The sequence below is a fragment of the Gallus gallus genome, chromosome 7 (assembly GCF_016699485.2).
Source record: "Gallus gallus isolate bGalGal1 chromosome 7, bGalGal1.mat.broiler.GRCg7b, whole genome shotgun sequence".
NCBI lineage: Eukaryota > Metazoa > Chordata > Aves > Galliformes > Phasianidae > Gallus > Gallus gallus.
This window is the reverse complement of record NC_052538.1, coordinates 36,063,308-36,086,295: the sequence shown is the minus strand read 5'-3', so window position 1 is coordinate 36,086,295 and position 22,988 is coordinate 36,063,308. Positions and strand designations below refer to the sequence as shown.

Genomic DNA, 22,988 nt, shown 5'->3' with positions numbered 1-22,988 from the left:
CAAGGTTAATAAGTCTGCTAGAAACACCCACACAAGAATCCCAGCCAGCAGGCCTAGGAGCCAGTGGATGTCCCAGACAGTTTGCACTAGGGCAGGAATTAGCAAATAAATGAAATAAATGTAATCACAGATTTTTTCTTTTTTTTCCCTATGGCCATAATAGTGACTTTCATCCCATCTTTCTCTATCCTGCTACGTCAAACATGGAAAATGTGACAAAATTCCTACTTTGAAATCTATTATGAAAGGGTCAAAACATCAGGCAAGAAAGAATTCATCACTTCCCTGCTGGCAGAAGAGACACCCCACACACTCTATGTCAGCAGAAAAATCAAAAACCTAAAATTAGATGAAAAATAGGTCAGAAGCTGCCATTTCAGCTTTAACAGCATACAGAAAATGAAAGGAAGGCAAAAATCTTGCTAACCAAAATCTTGACCCAACTTATCCTAGTCGGGTCTTATTTTACTCAGCAATTACATACTTACACGGTGACAGCACCATTTCATCTAGTAAGTATGGTATATTAGGAGCACAGAAATAACAAGTGTCTCCAGTTTCTCAGCTGTCCTAGATACAGCCCTCATTTCCAGATGAACATCAACAAGCTGCTCGTAAAACAACACAGCCATTCACTTCAAGCAGCCAAAAGTAAACGCAATGCAGAGTGCAACCATCTTACATTATACTGCCTGCAGTTCAAACAGGTCAGTTGGCAGTTCTCTTCCTTCAGCTCTCAGCATGGCATCAGTTAAACCTGCCTCCTCCATAGACATTGTTTCATAATCCATTAAACTGATCTAGCAAAGCAGAAATGGGGACAGATCAAATCGTCAGTATCTACGTTACTTCTCGACCCCAACACTTCAGCTGACCCCCTAGACTATACAGGCATCATGCAGCTTTCAGTAATGCTGTTACAAAAGATCTGCATTCTTCAATTTCTAAAACAAAAAGAGAAAAAAAAAAAAGACTACAAGTACTATTAATGCAGAAGAAATCAACCTAGAGGTAACAAATACAATTACAGTTAACAACAGGCAATAACCGAAAGTAATATCTCTTTTGCAGGAACGTATTACTATCGGACAGGCTACAGACTTTATATACCATTATCAGGCTGACTGGGCACACATCAAGTCTGTAATAATCTCAAGTAGGACGTCCAAAGTGCTCTAACACCTACTTCTGACCAGGGACCCTCTCTTCTTTGTGCTGCAGTACCAGGAATCAGGTTTCCATCTCATGTCCAGCCTGATGACATTCCATTTCATATCCACATGGCAACATAACCCTACCAGCTGATACAGAAGCACTGCCTGGCTTTTGGATTCCTTACCCTTCAAGACTCATACAGCTGTCTCCAGTAGCTCTGCATGCAATCGTCTGCAGACAATATGCAATTTTATACTCTCCTTCATAGGAGGAAGGAGCCAATTTAGCAGAGAGCAAAGCGACGTCATGTCAGTTGAATTCTTGTAAGTTTTGGTACAGGATATTCCTTTAAGAATGTCAGTGCTTCCTCATCAGATAGCATACACAAGATGTGCCTACTGTAACTATCCAGGCCAGAATTGGCTTAACCATAATTCAATTTTGTTGAAGTCATACAATTTCTACTCAGCATCCCCAGAAAGAATGGCAAAGCTCTCCAGCCACACAACGATAAGTAGGCAAGGGCTGCATCTTCCTCACATCACTACTGAGATGACCAGAAAGCCCACACAATGATATTTTATGCTAACGACTTAAACTTTTCTAGGCATACTAAAAATCATTGAAATCCATATGCTTAACAAATGAACTACTGCAGCTGAGACAGGCCAACAGCCCTCTGCGTGTTTATTGTGGTGTTTACAATACAGCTCACATAAACAGTGCTTTATTTGTTTCTCTATTTCAACTGCTTTAAAACTCAAGGGGAGGAAACAAGTTATGCCATGTAAAGAGAATTAATATCTTCATTAGGGAGAAACCTACCTGGTTATATACCTGTGGTACTAGCATGGCGTCTTTTTGTATTTAAGATGCGTATTTGTAACTCAGAACTTGCAAAGCAATCACTTTCAAACACTAAGATGTGACTTTTGTTCTTTTTCTGTACAAAGGCCATCAACTAAGTTCATTTAAACTGAAAAAGAAAGAAAGAAGAGCACCGTGAACTATCTTTATCAAAATTAGACTTGGCTAAAATGAGTAGCATGTTGAGAATTTCACTGGAGGACACCGGTAAGCCAAGGAGGCTCTCACAACAGTACTCCAGGCAATATCAAAAAAGTTACCTTCAGAGTGATTTAACACAACAAGTCTCTTCTTGAAATAATTAGGAGAGCACGTGGTCCAACAAACATGCTATTTTCCATATTTGTTTCTTTTGTCTACAGTTACATATAACAAAACAGCAGAGCAAATACCAACAAAGACAAAATGCATTAGGCAGCTGCAGACCGAGATACACCATTCTACCAGCAGACTGTAGATGAGCAAGCAGCATGACTGCAGTCACAACTTCAAAAATGGGGTGCTTTTGTATGCCTGAAATGCCAGCTGCCCCATCTAGTCTGACAGTGGCGCCACTGCTTACCTGAAAGCAAAAATCACTACTTCCAAAGACTTGTCATAGACCAACTGATTGACCTTTTAGAAAAGGAAAAGAAATTCCTTCCAAGTACTACATGGAATCACCTGATACCGAGCCAAAGCTGGCACTAATGAAACCTGGCAGCACGTGATTAGAGGTGCACGTAACTAGAGGAAAGCATTGTGGGGCATCACATGAAAACACACACTTACTATCTAGAAATGAAGGCTTCTTCATCTTTTTTTCCATCCACTGAAAAGCAAATTCACACCAACAGTAGGAAGGAGTCCAGCCAAAATCCTGTGGCACCAGCAGTGTGCCAGCACCTGCTCCCTGCCAGATGTCACTGCCCCAGTGCTGCCTCTCCTTCAGAAGCTTCGGCCACGTCAGCAGGACAAGTGCTGACAGAGAAGACTGCAGAAGAGGAAAACTTTTTGAGGCAGTTTATATTCAGTCTACTGAGGAATCTGTACTGAGAAGACTGAGGTGAATGCACAAGAAGAAGAAACAGCAGAGCAGCTCCCTGCGTGCCAGCTATTTGACTTTCACATCTGCACTGAAACAAAAGATAAGTCTGCTCCCGGATTCTTCTACTGACGCATTACCGTCATCAGCCAGCAAGATTATTGATAGCATTCATGAAGTACCGCTGTCCCCACCTGAGCAAAGCAAAGCACCAGACAGCCGCTGTGTCGGCACAGCTCCCTGCACCGCAGGCCTGCAGATGAAGGGCCGCCGCACCACGCAGCTTCTGGGCACCCTCTGGCCCCCGGCCCCCAGGAGTGCCGCATGGGAAGCGGGACAGCATCCCAGCCATGCTGACCAGATACTGCAGGACACTCCTCTGAAAAACCTAGCCACAGACAAAGCAACACTGTCCAAGTTTGTGTTATGTTCAGAGCCCAGAAAAGGCAACTTTTCATTACCATACCTACTTTCCAAGTTTGCATTGGAATCTAGTATGCTTGAGATTTAAAAGGAAGATAGACATGCTGATGTGACAGTAAGATGGTGCTGATGCAACTCAGACCCTTTTGTGTATTTTACATACAAAATAGGTTTATATATGTTAGTCTCTTATCGTATCTAGTTCCAGATCTTCTATTCTTCATCCCCTCTACCTAATTATTTTCAGAATTCTTTCCTCTGTTTTTGCATCTTGTTTCTTTCCTCCTTCCTTTCAAAAAGGAAAACTCATCCCTTTTCTCCTGATACTACACATCTCTCATCTATGTTCAGTACAGGTGCACATTTTGGTATGCATACATGTGTACATACATATTTAAATTATATGCACACACACACCATTTTAATTTTGTGTCAGCTAACCTGAGGCAGCAGATTCCCTGTAGCACAGGATGATAAAATACCTGCTCTTGACCCAGCTGGGAATCACAGCCACTCACTTTTGCCAGAAAGCAAATACAAAGCTCCATCCAAACCTTGCATACAAAGGACATGTTATGTACTTTCAACTTCACAGGATTAATAACAAAACGAACATATCTATCATTAAGTAAGAACTGCTGCATTTTCTAACATGACTTAAAATATACTACTCTTGTTTCAAACAGATTTTGATGGTTTCTTCATTAGAGTATCATCTGACCTCAGCTATTAGATGTAAAGTGGTACCATGCAATAACAGCTTGAAATACTTATAATGGCCACAACTACCAATGCTCACTAAGGCACAGTACGGATGAAATTCTAGGGGACCTCTGGATGTCATCCGGTCCAGCCCCTTGCTCAAATAGTGGAAACCACACAAGGCAATCTTAGAAACCTGTATTAAAAATGGAATTCAGACACTTATTTCAGAGAACACAACTGCCTAACTGGATCTGCTAACAAACACTTAAATTATTAAGCAAGAAGACTACTAAGTGACCCTAAAACCACGAGAAAAACAGCAGCACAAGGCTCCCATGGCAGGTACAGAAGGAAGAACCACGCCTTTGAATCACAACACACAGTTGGATTGGCTCAGCTATCTCCTGAAATCTCACCATAGGAATGCAGCAAAGCAGAAATATTCCCCTCCCTGCTTCCTGCCTCAGATACTGGGATGCCTTCCGTCTCCTGCAAAATGCAAACTTTCTGGTTTTTGATGCTTGATCGCACTCTTCAATGAGCAAGACTCAAACATTCCTCTACAGCATGAGCTGCAAGGAAATACCAACATCCATATTTTTCCAATTCCTCCTCAACTGAAGCACTTTCCATTCGAATGTACAGTGCAGTAGCATGGAGAGCACATGTTACAATGTTAAAAACAAGCTCTGTTTGAACACATCTGATAAGCAGCTCCTACCACAAAAGATGGACATGGAGTTAGCAGAGGGCTGGAGGCTCTCTTGCCAGCATTCCCTTCACACAAGCAGACCTCTGAAGTGGCACTGACTGCTGGGAAAGTGCTCTGGAGCACCTCCACCATAGAGACAGGCTGCAGGACCAGGAGTGTTCAGCCTGCACGAGAGAAGGATCCGGATCTCACTGCAGCCTTCCAGTGCCTCCAGGGGCTGCAGGAAGACAGGAGAGGGACTTCTTACGCTGAGAGTGCAGTGACAGGACACAGGGAATGGTTTTAAACTAAAAGAGGGGTGACTTAGGTCAGATGTCAGGAAGAAATTCTTTATCCAGAGGGCAGTGAGGACCTGGCACTGCTGTCCAGAGCTGTGGGTGCCCCAGCTCACGGATCGGTAGGGGGCAGCCAGCCCAGGGCAGGGATAGGGCTGGTAGGGGGCTTTGGGGTCCCTTCCAACCCAGCTTTGCTGTGACTGCATGAAATCAATGAGAACACTCACAAGCTGCGTAACGCTTTGGGTATCACTCCTTGCCAGCAGTAAGTCTATGACAGAGTTCAGATCAGGGACAAGAAGATATGTGCAACCTCCCACTTTGTTCTTGAAGAAAAATTAAAGGCTTGTCTATACAAGGTAAAAAGTGCTTCACATTCACACTCCACGTTATTCTGCAGTAACTATCAGGTACAGACAAGATCATACATGCTCTTACCAAAACTACAGAATAACTGGCAAGCCTGTATGTATTAAATTTTACACTTGCTCTGCTGCTTTCAGTAATTAAGCAGCCAAGCACCACTGAGAGCTTCTTACTCCAATGTCAGAAAGCATTCCCTCCGCAGGCAAGTGTCCAAAAAACCAAAAATAACTGAAACCGTCAGAACCAGAATTTCACTAGTGGAACAATACAAACTGTGTCCTTTAAACATCAATTATTCACTACCACCTTCGATCTACCTAGATGTTCAAAAGTTTGCCAAGACAGCACGTGAGGCTTTGCCTCCGCCAGTAGATGGAATGCTTGCAAGTCCTACTGCAACCCAATGAACTGAGTTCACTAATAAATAGAGTGAAAAGATGCAAGAGCAAGAGACTGAAATTAACAAGAACGCACTTAGCGTAGAACTTTGAAGGAAAGAGACTGTTTAGAGCTCTCCCTTGACCAAGCCAGGCTCACTAAGGAGGAAAGCATTTTTTTTCCCGGTGAAAATAGGAGGAAAAAGAACCATAAGAAGAACGTGATTTGTAGTAGATAGGAGAGGCAGTCATAGACACTGTAGAGCACAGCAGCTGCACAGATGCCCCACCAACACAGGGAGCCCTCAGGAGCCCATTCTTGGTGTGCACTGCAGCAGCACAGCGTGCAGCAGAGGACATGGCAGCCTGGGAGAGCCCTCAGTGCCACACGGGAACGAACACCTCCTCCCCCTACCCCCCACTGCCCCCAGGAAATCCTTCTGCAATCCTCGGTGCAGCCCTTCACAGTGCTTTGAACTCCAGCAGAACAAACTCTCTTACTGCTGCCTCCGCCCTCCCTTCGGACTGCCTTTTAGAGAAGAAGTGCAGATTTTTCGTCAGGAAAAATAAAATGTTAGGTTGTTAATCTTCTTCCTACAGTTTCAAAACATATCTGGTTCCACCAAATGAGCGTCAGATTACTTTTATCAAGTGGACCATCACCCACTGACCAGCTTGCTGCAAGCTTACAGAACGCAGGTAGCACGAACAGAGCAAACTGCAGCTGCATGCACCAGCACTGCTGCCCCGCAGCTTTATGTGCATCTGCGAGTTCTCCAGTCGAGTGTTAGTTTCTGACTTCATGCTACAAGGCACAATGTGTCTCCTCCATTCCACTTCTACTGAATTTAACTTAATTGAGGAAAGGAAATCCTTTCCCTGATGCCTTGTAATTGTCTCTGCAACTTTTCAGGGCAACTCCTTTATGCACACAAGGAGTCTATGCTGCCAGTTGAACAGTGCTAAGATTTTACTTCATCATAGCAAAACCATGCCTACAGTTTGTGGCTGGGACATTTCTCTCTTTTTTCTTGGTATTTTCAGTTTCTGGCAAATATTGCAGAAAAATCCAGAAACTTTGTCCCTATTAAAGCAAAAAAAATCCCCTTTCTGACCTCAGCGGGAATCCAGCCCAGCACAGAACAGACCTTGAAGCACATTAACGATCAATTCAACTCAAAGGCATTTCTGATGCAAACCACAGAACAGTCCCCTCCAGAGCTGCATTAGGAATATTTTATGTTTTGTCATTACTGTCCAAAGCAAACAACAAACAAACCAAATGCTTACACCAAAACAAAAGGACCTGTCCACAATCAGACTCTCCAGCAGCTTCTCTCGCTTAGATTTCAGAAATCAAAGGTTATATTCTACTTCTGTCTATTCTTATGCTTATACTGTTCAAATCCTAACTTGTTAAAGCCCGGGCAGAAATGGAAATCCAAAGAAAAGGACAGCTATTAAAGAAAGAAATGGACTGCTTTCCTCAACTCATATGTCCCTGAAGGAGAGAAGCAATCTTTACCCAAATTCTTGCATTTTTCCAGATCAAACGAAGCTCGTTTTAGAGATGTTTAACCCAGTCTCTGTCTATTCCAGTAATTAAAACACCCCTGCTGTTCTGAGCACAACAGCTCTGAATCTGGCTCATAACTGCCAGTTTTTGACACATCACAGATATTTAATAATTAATTCATAAATACAATTAAGTACATGGCAGCAAAGTTCCAGCAGAAGCTCAGACAGTATTTAAAAAAGCAAAGTGCTGTGAGCCAAACAGAGCTCCTCCAGCCCAACTGCAGCCACAGAGCTGCTGCTCACATTTACACACACATCAAACACTTCTGTCAGGGCGGTTCCTGTGCTGCTAACAAGTTGCAGCTCCTCTCCTGCTGGATCTAAATTTAACCAACACTAAGATCAAGTCTTAAATTACCTTTTTTTGTTGTTGTTGTTCGTTTGTTAATTAACACCCCTCTTTTTTCCTCCTCAAAAAAGCACAGCAAATCAGGCAATACACACAGCCTGGACACAGTGCAGCAGCCATTCAACAGACACATTCATTCTTAGAACTATCAATTACCAAATACGCGAAACATGCAGCAAACAAGTAGCAGACGCTCACCTTGCCACCCTGCACATTTCTGGCACTTCATATCCTGCTAGATACAGATAACATGAGCACTGTGCCCTTGCAGTACTTGAGGGGAGCTTATGAACAGGAGGGGAATCAATCTTGTTACACAGGCAGATTGTGACATAAGGGGAGTGTCTTGAACTAAAAGAGGGGAAATTTAGGTCAGATGTGAGGAGGAAATTCTACACCTGGCAGGCGGTGAGGCCGTGGCGCTGCCCAGAGCTGTGGTGCCCCATCCATGAAGGCGCCCCAGGCTGTGGATGGGCCCTGGGCAGCCTGAGCTGGGGGGCAGCCAGCACATGGCAGGGCTGGGGCTGAGGCTGAGGGGTCCCTTCCAGCCCAGCCGTGCTGTGATTAGTGACACCTGACAACTGTACTGAATATATGTAAAAACTAATGGCCTTTACAGCAGCTGTCAGAAGTTCAACGACAAGTCAAGTTCTCAACACAACCAAGAATGCCTTGTTATCTGCATTGGTGGAACAACCACATCAGCAGCTCAGGTCAAGCCTGAAAGATTGCTAGTGAAGTCTTTTGATTTGGTTACAAACATGCAAATTCTTGAATATGCCTGAGCAAGATAGGGAGAATGCACAGGTAGAAGGGAACAGGAGGAAACACCCTAAAGTGAAGGAGATTCTGCACCAGTGCTGCTGCCCTTGGCCATGTCCCCACACACTGCAGGGCTCCAGGTGCCCACCTGCAGGTCCCTGCTCCAGCCCTGCATTCCCACTCACCTGGCACTGTTCTCTGATGGCTTAATTCCTGCCATGCTGCAATAGGATGCACAATTTAAAAAGAAAAAGGTTGAATTTGAGCAATAGTTTGAGTACTCATCAGAGGACAAGCTACTGCACAAAGTGAGACTGCAACAGCTCTGTCGGCTGCAAATAATTTTCTAATTCTACTGTGTTTCAGAGATCTAAAACATGGCAATCCACATCTATTGATAATTCACAAGCCCTAACTTTAACACAGCACCATGAAGTTTAGGAGGCTGATAAAAACTGCACAGGAAGATTTAAAACATGTATCTGTAGCTTGGTACTTCTGTTCTGAGGGTATTTACGATAACGAGAGCCAGAAGCTGCCCTCAGCTTTCCAATTTCATACCCCTCCAGATGTAATTGAAAATTTTCAAGTCTCATCCTAACTCTAGATCAAATTAAAAGAGAAATTAAATGAAGAGCAGATGTACACAACAACTTGCTAAGCACTGCTGCCAACTTCAACACCAAGATGCACATAGGAGCTCTTGATCTGACCTCAGAGACATTTGAATTTCTGCTAGCATCAATGCAAAGAAGTTACATACTGACACTGCTGAGCTGATCCGTGCTTAAGGCCTCGTTAGAATCTGGAGCTGAGGGCACTGTGGTCTGTGCAGCAAAGCAAACTGCTCCCTGAGCTCTGCAGCACTGCCTGCCATGCACCAGGCACTGTGAGGAGCCGGGTTGCACCACAGAGCACATCACCCACACCTCAGTTAGGGAATATTAACGCAGATGAAGAAGACAAAACAAAAGAAATGAAATAAAACTTGGAGATGTCACTACCACAGAAATAAAACATTCCAGCAACTGCTCCCAGTCAGTTTCTCTCCTGGCAGCGGAGAAAAACCTGTAATAGGTACTTGGCATCACTTGGGCTTCTGCTTCCACTCTTAGAAACACCACTTTGGCACAGGAGCACCTCCACACACTACACAGGAAGGCCAAGCTCTCAGCCTATTAAAGTACTGCAAAACGAAACGTTTCAGTTCCAAAGCACCCTTCGGATGGAGCCTATGGCTCAGGCATTCCATTTCTATCATCTACACAGTCTGTGCCTCAAGATGCAGGTTTGGAACCTGTGCAGTTGTGCAGCAGCTAGACAGGACAGAAGCCTGCAATAACCACAAGGCACACTCCACAGGATTAGTCCATTTATGAAGCTGGAAGGAGAAAAATAGCACAGAAAAGCAACAGGACACCTTCGCTATGGTAAGGAGACGAAAGGCAGAGCGTTTTGCTGAAGCACAGCACTGGATGGCACAAGATCTGCCCTCCGGCTCACACTGTGCAGCGGTTCCCATCCACAGGACGGTCTCCATTCCATTCACACACAGAGGATGTTGCGCCGGACTCAGAGAGGCCAAACAGAGCAGCGAGCACAGCAAGATCCCTACAGTGTGTTTTAGACGTGGACAAACACCTCTGGTAAGCATGCTGACATCCTTCTCAACTGAATATACCGCATATTAAAGGTTTTGATCAGTCATGCTAAGTAATGCATTTTAAAAGAATAAGAGACAGCATGGGAAGCTGTCCCGTCAGTATCAGATAACACACCAGGTATTTTCCATTAATGAGCAACGAGCTCAGACTTCCCCTCCACACACTCCACTGTGCTTTTCCCATTATTCACAAGGCAGTTTTCTGACAGCACCGCCTCCTACCCACAAACATTCGTAGGGCCGCGCGCATTTGTGGAGCTGTATGCATTTTTCTTTCTTACTGCAGCAGCTCTGTGATAAATAAACTGCGCAGCCCCCACAGGGCGCAGGCAGTGCTGACACAGCCCTCAGAGCTTCCAGATGTGGAACCCAGAGCCGACCCTTCCCTGCTTCCGGCAGGGCACGGCAATCTGGCTTCTGGCAAGGCCTGAAATACCCATATTTGTCAGAACAGCAGCTCTACAGGAAAACTTTACGCGTAAAGCCACAATTATACATCCTAACCTACAGCCACGTCTATCAGCATCATTACAATAGCTAGCAGAGCAGGCTGATGCCTTCAGACACAGCAGCTTGAAACCTTGCTGATCCATCTTTCATCTTCACAGAGATTTAATCCTGGTGACAACACAAAGTTCAGCTAAAGAAAAACAGAGTGATTCTGCGAAGATTGCTTGGCTGTCTCCAGAAGTGTGTGCTCAGACCACAAAGTTGCTATGGCATCAACTCCAGGCCTGCGGTCTGACACACAAAATGCCTTTTTCCTAAGGACTGTTGTGGGAAGCCGAGCACTTTGGCCGAGAACCAAATATGTTTTGGCTCCATGGCAGATATCATTTATCGCCACTCGGACGTTCCAGCGGTTAGCTGCACTGAGACAGCAGGACAGCCAGCAGCACAGTGTGCCTGTGTCAGCGCAGCCCCACACGCTCCGCAGCAGTGATGGCACACAGGAACTTATTTAATGCCACAGTACTACCTTCCCACCACTTCACCACCAGGCCAGAACAAACAGGAGAGGTGAGCTTTTGGCAGCTGCGTATCAAACCACAGTGGGAGGAAATTCTGCAGGATGCAAGATATTGCACTGATTTCCCTTATTTCCGGGTCCTTTTAATTATATAACCGTCAGGATGTTTTTTTCAAGCAGCGGCTAGCAAAAACGGGAGCTCACACGGGATTGCTGCAAACAACGAACGCGGGCCGAACGGTCCTGCAGCACCCTGGAGCAGCCGGGGCAGTCCGACCCCCCACACGCACATCGCTGCCTCTCGCTGACATCCAGCGGCCATAGAAGCCCGCAGCAGACCCAGCTCCGCGCCGTCCGATGGCACGGCAGTGCCCGCCGGGCCCCCCACAGCACAGCTCCGATCCGCGCCGAAGCGCCGCTCCCGCACCGCCACAGCGGGGAGCGGAGGTGGGCACCGCGCAGCCAGCGGGGCCGGGCCGCGGCACAGCGGGTCCGAACGTCTTTTGTCCGAGACACACCTGGGCAGAGCGGGACCTCAGTGACACCCATTACTGAAAGCGATCACTGAGAGCGCTCTCCGTCCGACAAATACGCGTTACGGGGCCCGGGTAGAGCGACCCTTGAAGTAACACCACCGAGAGTTCAGAAGGCTTAAGAGAGCGGATTTCAAAACACGAACGGCATTATCTGTATAATCCCTACGTTAAAAGCCAAACCCGGCCCTGCCGGCGCTCCCCGCCCCCCGCAGCGCGCCGCTCCGGCCCCGCCGCACAACTTTCGCTGTCACCGACAGTTCAAGGACCGGCAGCGGCGCCTCCCCCTCTCCGCCCGTCTCCTTCCCGCTTCGCTATTACGAAAAGTAACAGCGAAGGAACCAAGTTTTCCGGAACGCGGGACCTTCCCTCCCAGCCGCCCTCCGCTAAGGAATGGAACCGCACGGAGCGCGTGCGGGGCAGGCGGAAGCCGCGGCCGAGCAGCGCCCAGGCCCGGCCTCGCCTCGCGGCTCCCCGCCCGCCCCGCGCCCGGCTCAGGCCCCACCGCCCGGCCCCAAACTTTCGCTCGCGCCGCGCCCGGCCCTGCGCGGACCCTCGCCGAGGAGGAGGAGGGGCGCCGCGCTTACCTCCGCCGATGGGCCCGGCTCTGCTCGCCCGAGGGCTGCGCGGCCCGGGCCGGCGCCAGGCGGGCAGGCGGCGGGATGAGCTCAGCGGGAGCGGGAGGCGGCAGTCCCCGCCCCGCACCTCACGGCCGCCCTCCGCGGGAGCGGCTCCGCAGGGCGGGGCGGGGCGCGTTCCGCCTCAGCGCGGCCCCGCCGGGGCGGCCCCGCAGCGCGCGCTGCCGGCAGGCGGTGGGACGGAGCGGGGCGGTGCCGGGGCTGCAGCCCGGAGCGCTGCGACCTTCGGGCGCTCTCCGGCAGGGAGGCGTCTGAGCGGCCGCGGGGCCGCCTCCGGTCTCCTAAGCTTAATTCGGGCGCGCGGCGCTGATGCTCAGTCGTTTGAACACGTTTTGTTCCGTGCCCCGTGCCGTGTCTTTCTCGCGTTTTGTTACAGCTTGCCTGAATGTCACCGAGCTCACCTAGGTTAGGAGCGTTGAAAGCACGTATGCAGCTCGGGCCTGGGCACCGCTGCTCCGAGCACACGGCCCGGCCCGAGGTGTGAGAACCGCGGTCGCACCTGACGCAGCACAACCTTTGTATGGGCAGTCTGAAAAGGAACGCGTCATGGCTGACAAGATCCGCAAAGAACAGATTTGGTGGAACAGAAGTAATACCGACAAAAAGCGTCAGAAGCGCACAGAGCGCCGTTAAGCAGCGCTATGAGGGGCACCTTCACGCCAACGCGCCGGGAGCGCAGAGCGAGGGCTGCACCGCGGAGCAGCGCCGTGCCCCGCCGGGTTTGTGGCTGCCGCGGCCATGGGCGGCACGGAGCGCTCCGCCCCGGGGATCGGCAGCGCGAGCGGAGGGGACGGAGCCTCTGAGCGCAACTGTGGCAGAAGCAGCGCTGGGGCAGGGAGGGCTGCTGCAATCCGCGTCCCTGTTGCCGAGGTACGGGAAAATCAGAGCACAGATACAACCGCGCAGTGATCTGAAGGCATAGGGTGGTGCAGTCAGAGCCTTGTTCCATTCCTCAGAAAGATGACTGTGGGAATTCGGTTATGATATGTAACTGTAATGGGAGGACGAGGCATGAAAGGCTTTTTTAACTGTACGGATGGACCTTAAACTTCGGCATTTTCTGACTTCTGAGATTTGACTCTGCAGTCTGAGAACTCGCTTTCTGCTTCTTGCAGACTTTCATCAGATGATGCGGTGAACCGCCCCGCTCGCACACGGCTCTTCTCATCACAAACACACGTACAGCGGTTCACCACGTTAGGGTGCAGGGGAACGGCACGCTGCTGTGCCGGGGCAAGGCCAGACTGAAGCTACGCGGCTAAGAGCTGCACGTGGTGCCCCCTGCCAGTCAGCGCTGCCCTGGGTAACCGCTGCACCTCCTGCTGGCGCTGAGGAGGTGGGCGGCACGGCTGGGCGGTCGCTGGAAGCCCCTTACTACTGAGCTGTACGTATCGGTGCCATTCACACGCTTTGTAACTTCTTCATCTTCTGGGATCACTAGAAAAATGTCTCTATTTTTTTAAGCCTTATTTTCACACAGAGATCATTAACTAAAGAATACAGCAATACTGGTTAAAATGAATACTGAGTCCTTTGTATAAAAACACGAAGATATTTATGTTTTCTCTATCAAGCAATGAGAAACTTGAGCTGTGTTTTTAAGCAGATAATAGACAGTGATGTAACTTCAGGATCGTATTCATTTAAAACGCGGTTGGGTTTTGTGCCTCTTGTTCCTGCTGCATGTTGGCATGCAGATGTGCACAGGCAATCAAAACAGTGCTGCATCCCTTGCGTGCTCCTTACCCTCCTGGGCAGGGACGTGGTACGTATCAGCTCCCGAACTGCCCCTCCTTCTTCAGATCAGCACATTAAGGTGAAAGGGGTATGAGAACCATTCACCTCAGTGCAGTGGTTTGACAACTGCAGCAATAAACAAGCTGTGTTTGATGACAGATGTGTCACGACAGCGAGGCTCCCGGCTTGAAAGGCAACTTCAGGTGTCTGCTTCTAACCCACCATGGAGCGCCCTCAGAGCTTCAGTCTGTATAAGTAATTCAGCTGTGCTCATCAGGTAACGCTTTAATTGTTACTCAGTAATCTCTTATTTCACCATTGCAGAATTCTACTTCAAAATCTCAGCATTCACCTCATGTTTTTAAAATACGACATCTTGAACTGAACACCAAATAGACAGTGTAGCTGCTGATGAGATCTCAGTGTAACTCCATCAGTGAACTGGAGTAGCTCAGTAGTGAGGCTAGCTGGCTTTCAATGCTGACATTAAGATCTCTTAATTGCAGGAGCAGGGAGGATTGTTATACCACGAGTAGTGAGTTGTAACTGCACTGCTGGTGCCAAATCCTACTGGAAATGAGGTACAGATATTTTTACTCTGGTGCAGCTGTGGTAACCCTGGTGGGCTGTATCAAGGTAACCACTACAGAGCTTTATCTCCAGTTAGTTATCAGAACACTGAAACCATCTCACATTAATGGCTTTAAGGTGATGTTTTTCAGAGGTGCAGACAGAGGTTTAGCACTGGCAGTCTGTGTGCCACCACAATGAGCACAACCTCGATAACGTTACCAGAATATGATGTGCTTTTCCCTCCCAAACTCAAACTGCTTGCCTTTTACATCCTAAGCACCCAATGCTTCAGCCATTCCGTGTCCCGGCCAAACTGCTCAGCTTCCCTACATATCATTCTACAACAGTTTCACATAATTACCAAAAAGATTAATCTTCCTCACACCAAAAAAGGAAAATGTAGGCACAATGCAAAACAGACATATAAATAACTGAAACGGTTTGCTGAGCAAACTATGATTTATGTTCATGTTTAATGCATCATGCAAAACTAAATCTGAGTTCAACTGCCAAATAATTACTACAGTGCCAGAGTATTCTAGAACATTTTCTATGCTGTGCATGCATTTCATGCAGCATCTTTCAGTACGTGTGTGAGGGGTACAAGAGAGGACCCACGTGTGTGCTCAGAAACAAGTGGCAGGCTGACACAGAATAAGGGCATCCTCACAAGAACATCTGGCACCATTGCCTTGTATGGTACCACAGATGCAGAGCAACATGGAGATGAAGACTCTCGGGGGCACACCAGCAGCGGTTCACTGTCTGCCACTTCCTTCATTTTGACTCCAGCAGCTCAGGAACTGGAGACCTGTCCCAGAACAAAGGCAGCTCAGGCCACAGCCTCTGCCTCTTCCTGCAGAGAACCTCTTCCCTCCATTCTGCAATGAGGCCATCTCTGGAAAGAGAGGAATTCTCTCAGAGGAAATGTCTCAGCTCTGGCAGCCTTTTATGATTTTGCCTTTGAAATCTGAGACAGAAAAACAGAGCTATAACACCGCTGTTGGGAGACATACTCAGTGCTTGCTCTCTCTCCGTACACAATTACAATTTTTGAAATAGCACTCTCAATTGGATTTAGGTCCTCCTGTTTCACAGAACAGCTCAGAACTAGAACAATTTTAACTGATTTCAACATTTCCCTATTTGCCTCAGCAGAACAATACTTTTGATCATAGCAACATGGATTTCTGCTCCCATCAGTAGCTTTTTCTTGGGATGAATTCAGCACACATCTGGTTTTCTGCTTCTGCTGTTCTGCCCTTTGTGCCTTCCACACATTTCTTCAGATAATTTCCAGATAATTTGTCTACTCTCAGCCACTGAAATTCTTCAGCTCCTCTGTTCTCTCCCACAGAAGCTGTGGCCCTGCACTGGTTTCACACTGATAGGAGCTCATTCAGCCACACTGCTCTCACTCCTCCTCAATAGAACAAGGGAGAAAATACAATGAGAAAAACTTCAAGGGCTGAGATGAGGACAGGGAGATCCCTCACCAAGCACCAGCATGGGCAAAAGAGAGGCAGCAGAGAGAGATGAATGTCATTTATTAGCTGTAGATAGACAGCAGACTAGAGCAGTGAGAACTAAAAGCACCTTCCTTCCATTCACCCTCTTTTACCTCCTCTTCCTGAGCAGCACAGGGGAACAGGATTGCATTCAGCCCATAGTGCTCCACATCTTCATTGCCTCTCCATGGTCTCTCTCCCCCTTCTCCACATGCAGTTCCTACCACGGATATTGTCCTTCCTAAGCCAATCCCAAGTGGGTTTCCCATAGGCTGCAGCTCTCTGGGCACCACTCCAGCTCAGCTCTGTACCACACTGCCGTCCTTCAAGAGCTGCTCCAGCACAGCTCCATATCACAGGTCCCATCCTTCAGGCCTCCCTGCAGTTCTTCCCCTTCCCCCAATGTGCTCTCGAAGAGGGGCAGCCAGCACCATCCGCTGGCTCAGCCCCAGCCAGCAACAGTCCCCATTAAGAGCCAGCTCTGATTCAGCATGCAGCAGCTTCTGGACTCCTCATAGAGGCCACCCCTGCAGGCTCCCATCACCAAACCCTCACTGTGGAAGCACAATACAGGCTGTCCTCATAGCCCCACATTATCGTGCAAGCTTCTGGCAGTTTTAGAGACTTGTTCTGGAGAACAGGAACTTCAGACAGAGGAAAAACATAGTGGCAGCAGTGTTCCTTTGTAATGCTAGGGATGAGGAGGAACACAAAAGTCAGGCTTCTTTTTCTGCTCAGCTTTGCTACTGCTTACATTAATTCGGGCCCATCTTAACCTTCTTACCATCTTAAATGTTAAGAGCTCCCTTTCAACATCACTGCTTTTATCCTGCCAGTTTGAGTCTCATGCAAAGAAATAATTCAGTAGAAAATTGATTTAATGATTTTAGAAAGCAATTTGTCCTCTAACTAGTAGAATAACAACAGCACTTCATATTCAGTAGCTTTGTGCATCTGCAGATATTTAAGAAAGTTAAGTACCAATTCAAGGTTTTTGTACGTAAAAGATGTCCATGATGTTTACCCAGCACACAGCTACCTGATGCCTCAGGCTGCTTCTGTTTGTGATGCTGCCTTCTGCACAGTGGGAGACTAGTAGGAGGTAATTTCATCTTGGCCGCCTATTTCAAGCTCACATCCTCCAGTTAGACTTGAAACGAACTAACTTGTTCTAAAGCTATTCTGGGAAGGAGAACACATAGGTATGCACACAGGAATTATATATAGACCCTTTTCCCCATGAAGCCAGGCTAGAAGTTGGTCAGAGGGCTTTAAAGGCAAAAGGAATTAAGCTTAACATCAAGTTATAAACAACACTTCATCCAAACTTCTGTGATCACTGTGTGCATCAGCTAAGTTACCCAACAGGTTTTCTATTTCATCTGCAGATCTTCAGATAAGCATTAACCCCTTGTTTAACTTTTGCAGGATTGTCTGGAGGCAGTATAGGAGATAGCATCTTTTCTGTTGCTCCACTGAATCAGAAAAGCAGCAAGAGATGGGTAGTAAACTTTGGATAGGAGAAGATAAGAAGCGCTGTTATTCAATCTGTGCAGATGTGATCCATGAGCATACATACAGAGGCACTGCTCAAAGACAGCCAATTGCATACATGCAGCACAAGGAACAAAGCCTAGGATACGTCTTCCCCAGTGCTTACATACGCAAGTAATCCACAGTCCCATGGACGGAGACAGCTACAGGAAAAATAAGAAAATAGGGTAGCTGAACGGTGCATTACAGGTCCTGGTATTGCTTGCAAGTAATGAAGAGTCTACACAATCCCTAAAGAAGCTTTTGTACTTTCAGAACAAGCAGAATTTGGATTACAGCCTGGCTCCCACAGGAAACCTGTGTCATGGTCACACCTCTGAACTCCTACGGAACAACTGGTATGTGAGACGTTGTTATGGGCCACAAGTTGTAAAAATAACATTCATAACATTCTGCTTTACTTTTTGCAGCAATAGAACTAACTAATGTTGGGGAATCTTTTAAGGGAGCTTAACAGCAATGAGTATTTTAAAAAGTACTCTTGGTTACAGGAAACAACCTCAGCAATGCAATTCAGCAGAAAACCTAGGGTAAAAATGTTAGTTCACTTTAAATAGCTTCCTGCTTGAAATGCAAGCCACACGGCAAAACCTCATACACACGAGAACTGCTGTTCATTCAGAATTTCCTATAGCCTTCTTTGAACTTCAGCAGCTCTTAAGGCAGTTGCTGAGAATGAGTGGGAAGTTCCCCGTTCCTTGCGCACAAAAATATTCAGACAATAAAAATGAGAATTAGTGACTTAGAACGTGTTTGCAGTGCTTCCAGCTTTTCAGTGCACTGATTTTTTTTTGTCACATCCTTCGGATTTTTGAAGTATTAGGTGTCATTTCCTACATAACAAAATCATACTGTTTCCCTTGAGATTAGTGCTGCATTCCCTCCTGTCCCAGAGCTTTGGAACATTCCACTACTGCCGTCCTTCCGCCGCATTTTGGTGCGTGGGAATGTGAGCACACAGATAAAGGCATTCTCAACACAGCCATCGTTGCATTAAGTTCCTGAAAGAAGTCACAAATGCATCATGGAAAATACACTTGTAACAGTTTAAAAATGCCTCCTGTTTACCATTTGCTAGTTTAATTCAGTTAGAAGTCATTAATATTAAAGACAGCAACCACCTAAAGTTGGCCTTGCTAAACTTTGAGGCCAGAGTTCAACATAACTGGAAAGCAATTAATAATAAAGTACTGTCTTCAGAAACCTCAAAAAACTTCTGCACAGAATTTGAATGCATACGCATTGAGAAAACTAAATGCCTGCCCTTGTTTCAGCATCTCCAACAAAATCATCTAAATTTAGAATCAGCTTCTTGACTTTATACGTTTTAAGGCTGAGATCCATAGAACAAACCAAATCTGCAATTCTACACTTCAGCAATTTTTTTTTTTAAATATACATTCTTGCTTTCCACTGTGTTTGATGTTTCTTGACAGTAACACATAGAGACTAAATATTTCGGACTCGGGTATCTTAAAGGCAGCTCAGAGTTTGCTCTAATTCTTCATTTCCAAAAAAGAAAACAAACAACCATACCAAATATGGAAGATTTAAGCTAGAAGGAATTTCAGAAAGTTATAAGCAGCAAAAGTAGGTTGAATTAAAGTTTAAAGTCATTACTCATTTTAGTGACTGTTCTATTTCAGTATACATTTATCATATGTTTTACAGTTGGAATGATGGCTACCATATAAAAACAAATTCTTTATAACAGCTTCAGGAGAACTCCAATTATTCCTTTACATAAAACTAACTTCTGGGGTAAATGAAGTTAGCTTCAGAAACACCATCCCTTTCCACACAGGGATGTGAAATGATGTATCTAGCTCCCCAAGTTCATGGAGGAATGGATTGGTTCTAAAGTAACCGTATTTAAAAATACAGCATGAATGCAGCTGTAAAAGCAGCAAATGCTGATTATCTATGTAAATGTGCCTAATAAAAATATACTGTGCACTTTCCTGCATTCCTTGTTTTATGTCTTGGTCTAATCAACTACAGCTATGAACACTGAGAACGTAGGGAGGAAAAGGAACCATCTGGCAACTGTTACACCCTTTGTATCACTACAACTTCTGGAGTCCTCTGTGAAATGGCAAATAATGATTTCAGAAATTAACCTATTATTTTTCTTTGAAACTATTTCAGCAATTTTTTTGCAAACTAAATATCTGTTCTCCTACGCTATAAGCTGTCTCCAGAAGCTGGCTTAGCTGGCTGAACCTGAGTTAAGATGCAGACATTGCTACCTCTTGTGGCAGAAGTGGTATGCTCATAAGAACTACCGAGGCTTCTGAAATTCTTGGATACGATTGCTAAACCTGCACTGCCTCTTGAGTCTTAGCAAGCTAGAAAAACTGGAAGGTAGGAAATATTCAGACTTCACGATTTTATCCATCTCTTCAAGGAACTTAGAATTGGTAATCTGTTACAAAAGAAATTAACAGAAATTTGTCTGGGGTAACACTATCTGGAAGCTTCCCATCAAAATCCAAAAAGAGTGGAATAATGCACAGCCCTGTATCTGCAGCCAAGTTTGACAAGAAAAATAAAGATGTTCACTGTCAGGCTGAATCATTCTCTGCATGGTTTCGTCAAAGAATGTGGAAACAATTACTACTAAAAAGGGAAACCAGAACACCTTACAGTGTACAGTAGCTGAAAAACACTGGAAACAATTGCCATGTCCAAGCCTGGTTCAGTAATGCAGTCAGCCAAACGCTGAAGGTTCAGAAAAGACCTCCAAGATCATCTATCTATCCCAGCCACTCACCTATCACCAACACTTCCCACTAAACCACATCCCTTAGTACAACATCTGAATGTTTCTTGAACGCCTCCAGGGTTGGAAACTCCACCACCTTCCTGGGCGGCCCATTCCAGTGCCTGATCACTCTCTCAGAGAAGAGTACTTCCCTACATCCAACCTGAACCTCCCCTGGCACAACTTGAGGCCATTCCCTCTAAGTCCTATCGCTGTTACATGGAGCAGAGGCTGACCCCCACCTCAACACAATCTCCCTTCAGGTCATTGTAGAGAGTGATAAGGTCACCCCTGAGCCTCCTCCGGACTGAACAATCCCAGCTCCCCCAGCCACTCCTCATAAGGCCTGTGCTCCAATCCATCACCAGCTTTGTTGCCCTGCTCTGAACACACTCCAGGGCCTAAGTGTCTTTCTTCTACTGAGGGGCCCAAAACTGAACACAGCAGTCAAACACAGTACTTCCCTGCTCCCATTGGCTATGCTATTTCTGATACAAGCCAGAATGCCACTGGCCTTCTTGGCCACACTGCTGGCTCACATTCAGTCAATCATGGACCAGCACCCCCAGGTCTGTTTCTGCCACACAGCCTTCCAGCCACTCTGCCCCACACCTGTAGCACTGCCTGAGGTTGCTGCGGCCAAAGCGCAGGATGCGGCCCTTGGACTTGTTGAACTTCACCCCAGTGGCCTCAGTCCAGCTGTCCAGATCCCTCTGTAGGGCCTTCCTATCCCCAAGCAGATCGATGCTTCCTGACAACTTGCTGTTATGACTATGTTGAAACCACAGTCATCAAGGACAGTTCCCAAACAAAAGGCTGTTTACTGTGAACCTGCTTTAGGAGTTATGCACACGGTACCACAGACAACACTAATTAGTCCAAGGAATTTTCACAGTCCAGAAATATACTCTTTTGAACTCAATAAATGCAAATGTTTATGCATGCACAGGTTATCAAAACTGGGTTTTGTGCAGCAAGGAAAAGTTACTGGGCATGAATATTGGCAAATCTGTGCATACTGTTAGAGGGGAACAGACTGAATAAGTACATCTTGGAAGGAAGAGATGCTTTAAACAGCCTTTTGTTACAGCTCCCTTTTGTTGTAGGTTTCCAGATTAGACACATTTTCTTTGTCATTAAATGACTTTGCACAAAAATCAGAAATCATGTACTATCATGTACTATCAAATCAGATTTAAGTCTGTACACTGAATAGCACAATAGTTCATTCCAGAACAGCTGAAGTTTCACATTTCCAAATTCAAGTAGCTCTGTCAAGTAGCACACAAGCTGTGAGTACCAGGTGCTAAGAGGTAGAGACTCATCCTTGCTCAAGAAGAAATTCATCCCTGCCCAGGGAAACACGCTTTATTTAAGCCTTCAAGCAGAATGCGTGACACAATCAAATTTAAGAATATTTTGAAGGCCTTAAAACCAACCAACATTTATAGAATTCTGTGGTTTCCATTGTCACTTGGCTTCAGCCACTCCCATCTCTAAGCCATTTTGAAGTCTACAGGCAAAAAATAACAGCTTATTAACCAATGTTGTTTTCACCAAGAAGTTCAACAGAAGAAAGTGTTTCCTGAAGCCACGCCATCCTTGTCAAGTGCCTGCATTGTTTGCAATAAATTTGAAGAAGCCCGAAAACAGGCTTCTGCAAGAATTTCATCACTCCCAGCAAACCAACTTCATTTGTTCCTTACACTCTGGATTCAGTTGTACTTGATGCTTAAATAATCATGGCAAGATCACATATTATGACTAGATCTAGATTTAGAAACTAGATCTAGATACAGAAGGCAAAACTGATTAATCATAACAGCACCAATAATGCAAACATAAAATAGATGGACACAGACTGGAAGGCATGAACAGGATGAAAAACTAAGTTGAATCTATTACAAGTTTGAAATAGATTTTAAGCTGTTCTTATTAAGAATCCTCCTAAAAGTAGAACATAAATAGAAATAATTTAAGAAAAAAAAATGCATCTGACAATGCCCTTGTAAAAATACAACAGTAAAGGACTGACTCGATTGAAAAGGGAGTGTTCTTGATCATAAAGCACTTAAGCAGAAGAGTTTGTTCTCCATATACTTTCAGGTTTGCTGCAAAGCCAGGAAGCAAACATGAAAGGCTGCTTGTACTAAATGCACAAGGGACATTTCTGGCAGAAGCAGGGAGTGAGATAGATCAGTTGCCAGGATTTCTTACGCTGCAAGATGTATATTACAGCAAAAGAGCAGTTACACCTGCCTTACACTTAGTACAAACAATAAACTGAGTTCATCAAATTAGGCCTTCTGGTTTCTTGTTAGGTACCCTTTTTCTAACTGGAAATTCGGATTTATGTCAATAAATTCACTTCCTACAGCTACCTTTTACATGGAGCATACCATCCCTATCTGGAACATATTATTTTACACTGTTCAGATAACGTGCATTGGAAAAC

At 45.9% G+C, this 22,988-nt stretch overlaps 1 protein-coding gene across 9 annotated transcripts in view; it reads right to left on the bottom strand.

Annotated features, from left to right (window-relative positions):
- TANC1 (tetratricopeptide repeat, ankyrin repeat and coiled-coil containing 1) overlaps nucleotides 1-22,988 on the bottom strand; it is an 87,797-nt gene that overhangs the window by 57,041 nt on the left and 7,768 nt on the right. For 4 of the 9 annotated variants that reach the window (XM_046943835.1, XM_422174.8, XM_025152497.3 and 1 more), the window contains exon 1: nucleotides 12,347-12,467. The exons of 1 other annotated variant lie outside the window; for it this stretch is intronic. The gene's annotated coding sequence lies outside the window, so the exon portion shown is untranslated. Of the gene's footprint in view, nucleotides 1-1,980; nucleotides 2,132-2,793; nucleotides 12,468-22,988 lie in introns of those variants that run through there. 4 more of the 9 variants (XM_046943836.1, XM_046943839.1, XM_046943838.1 and 1 more) reach the window with 3 other exon arrangements.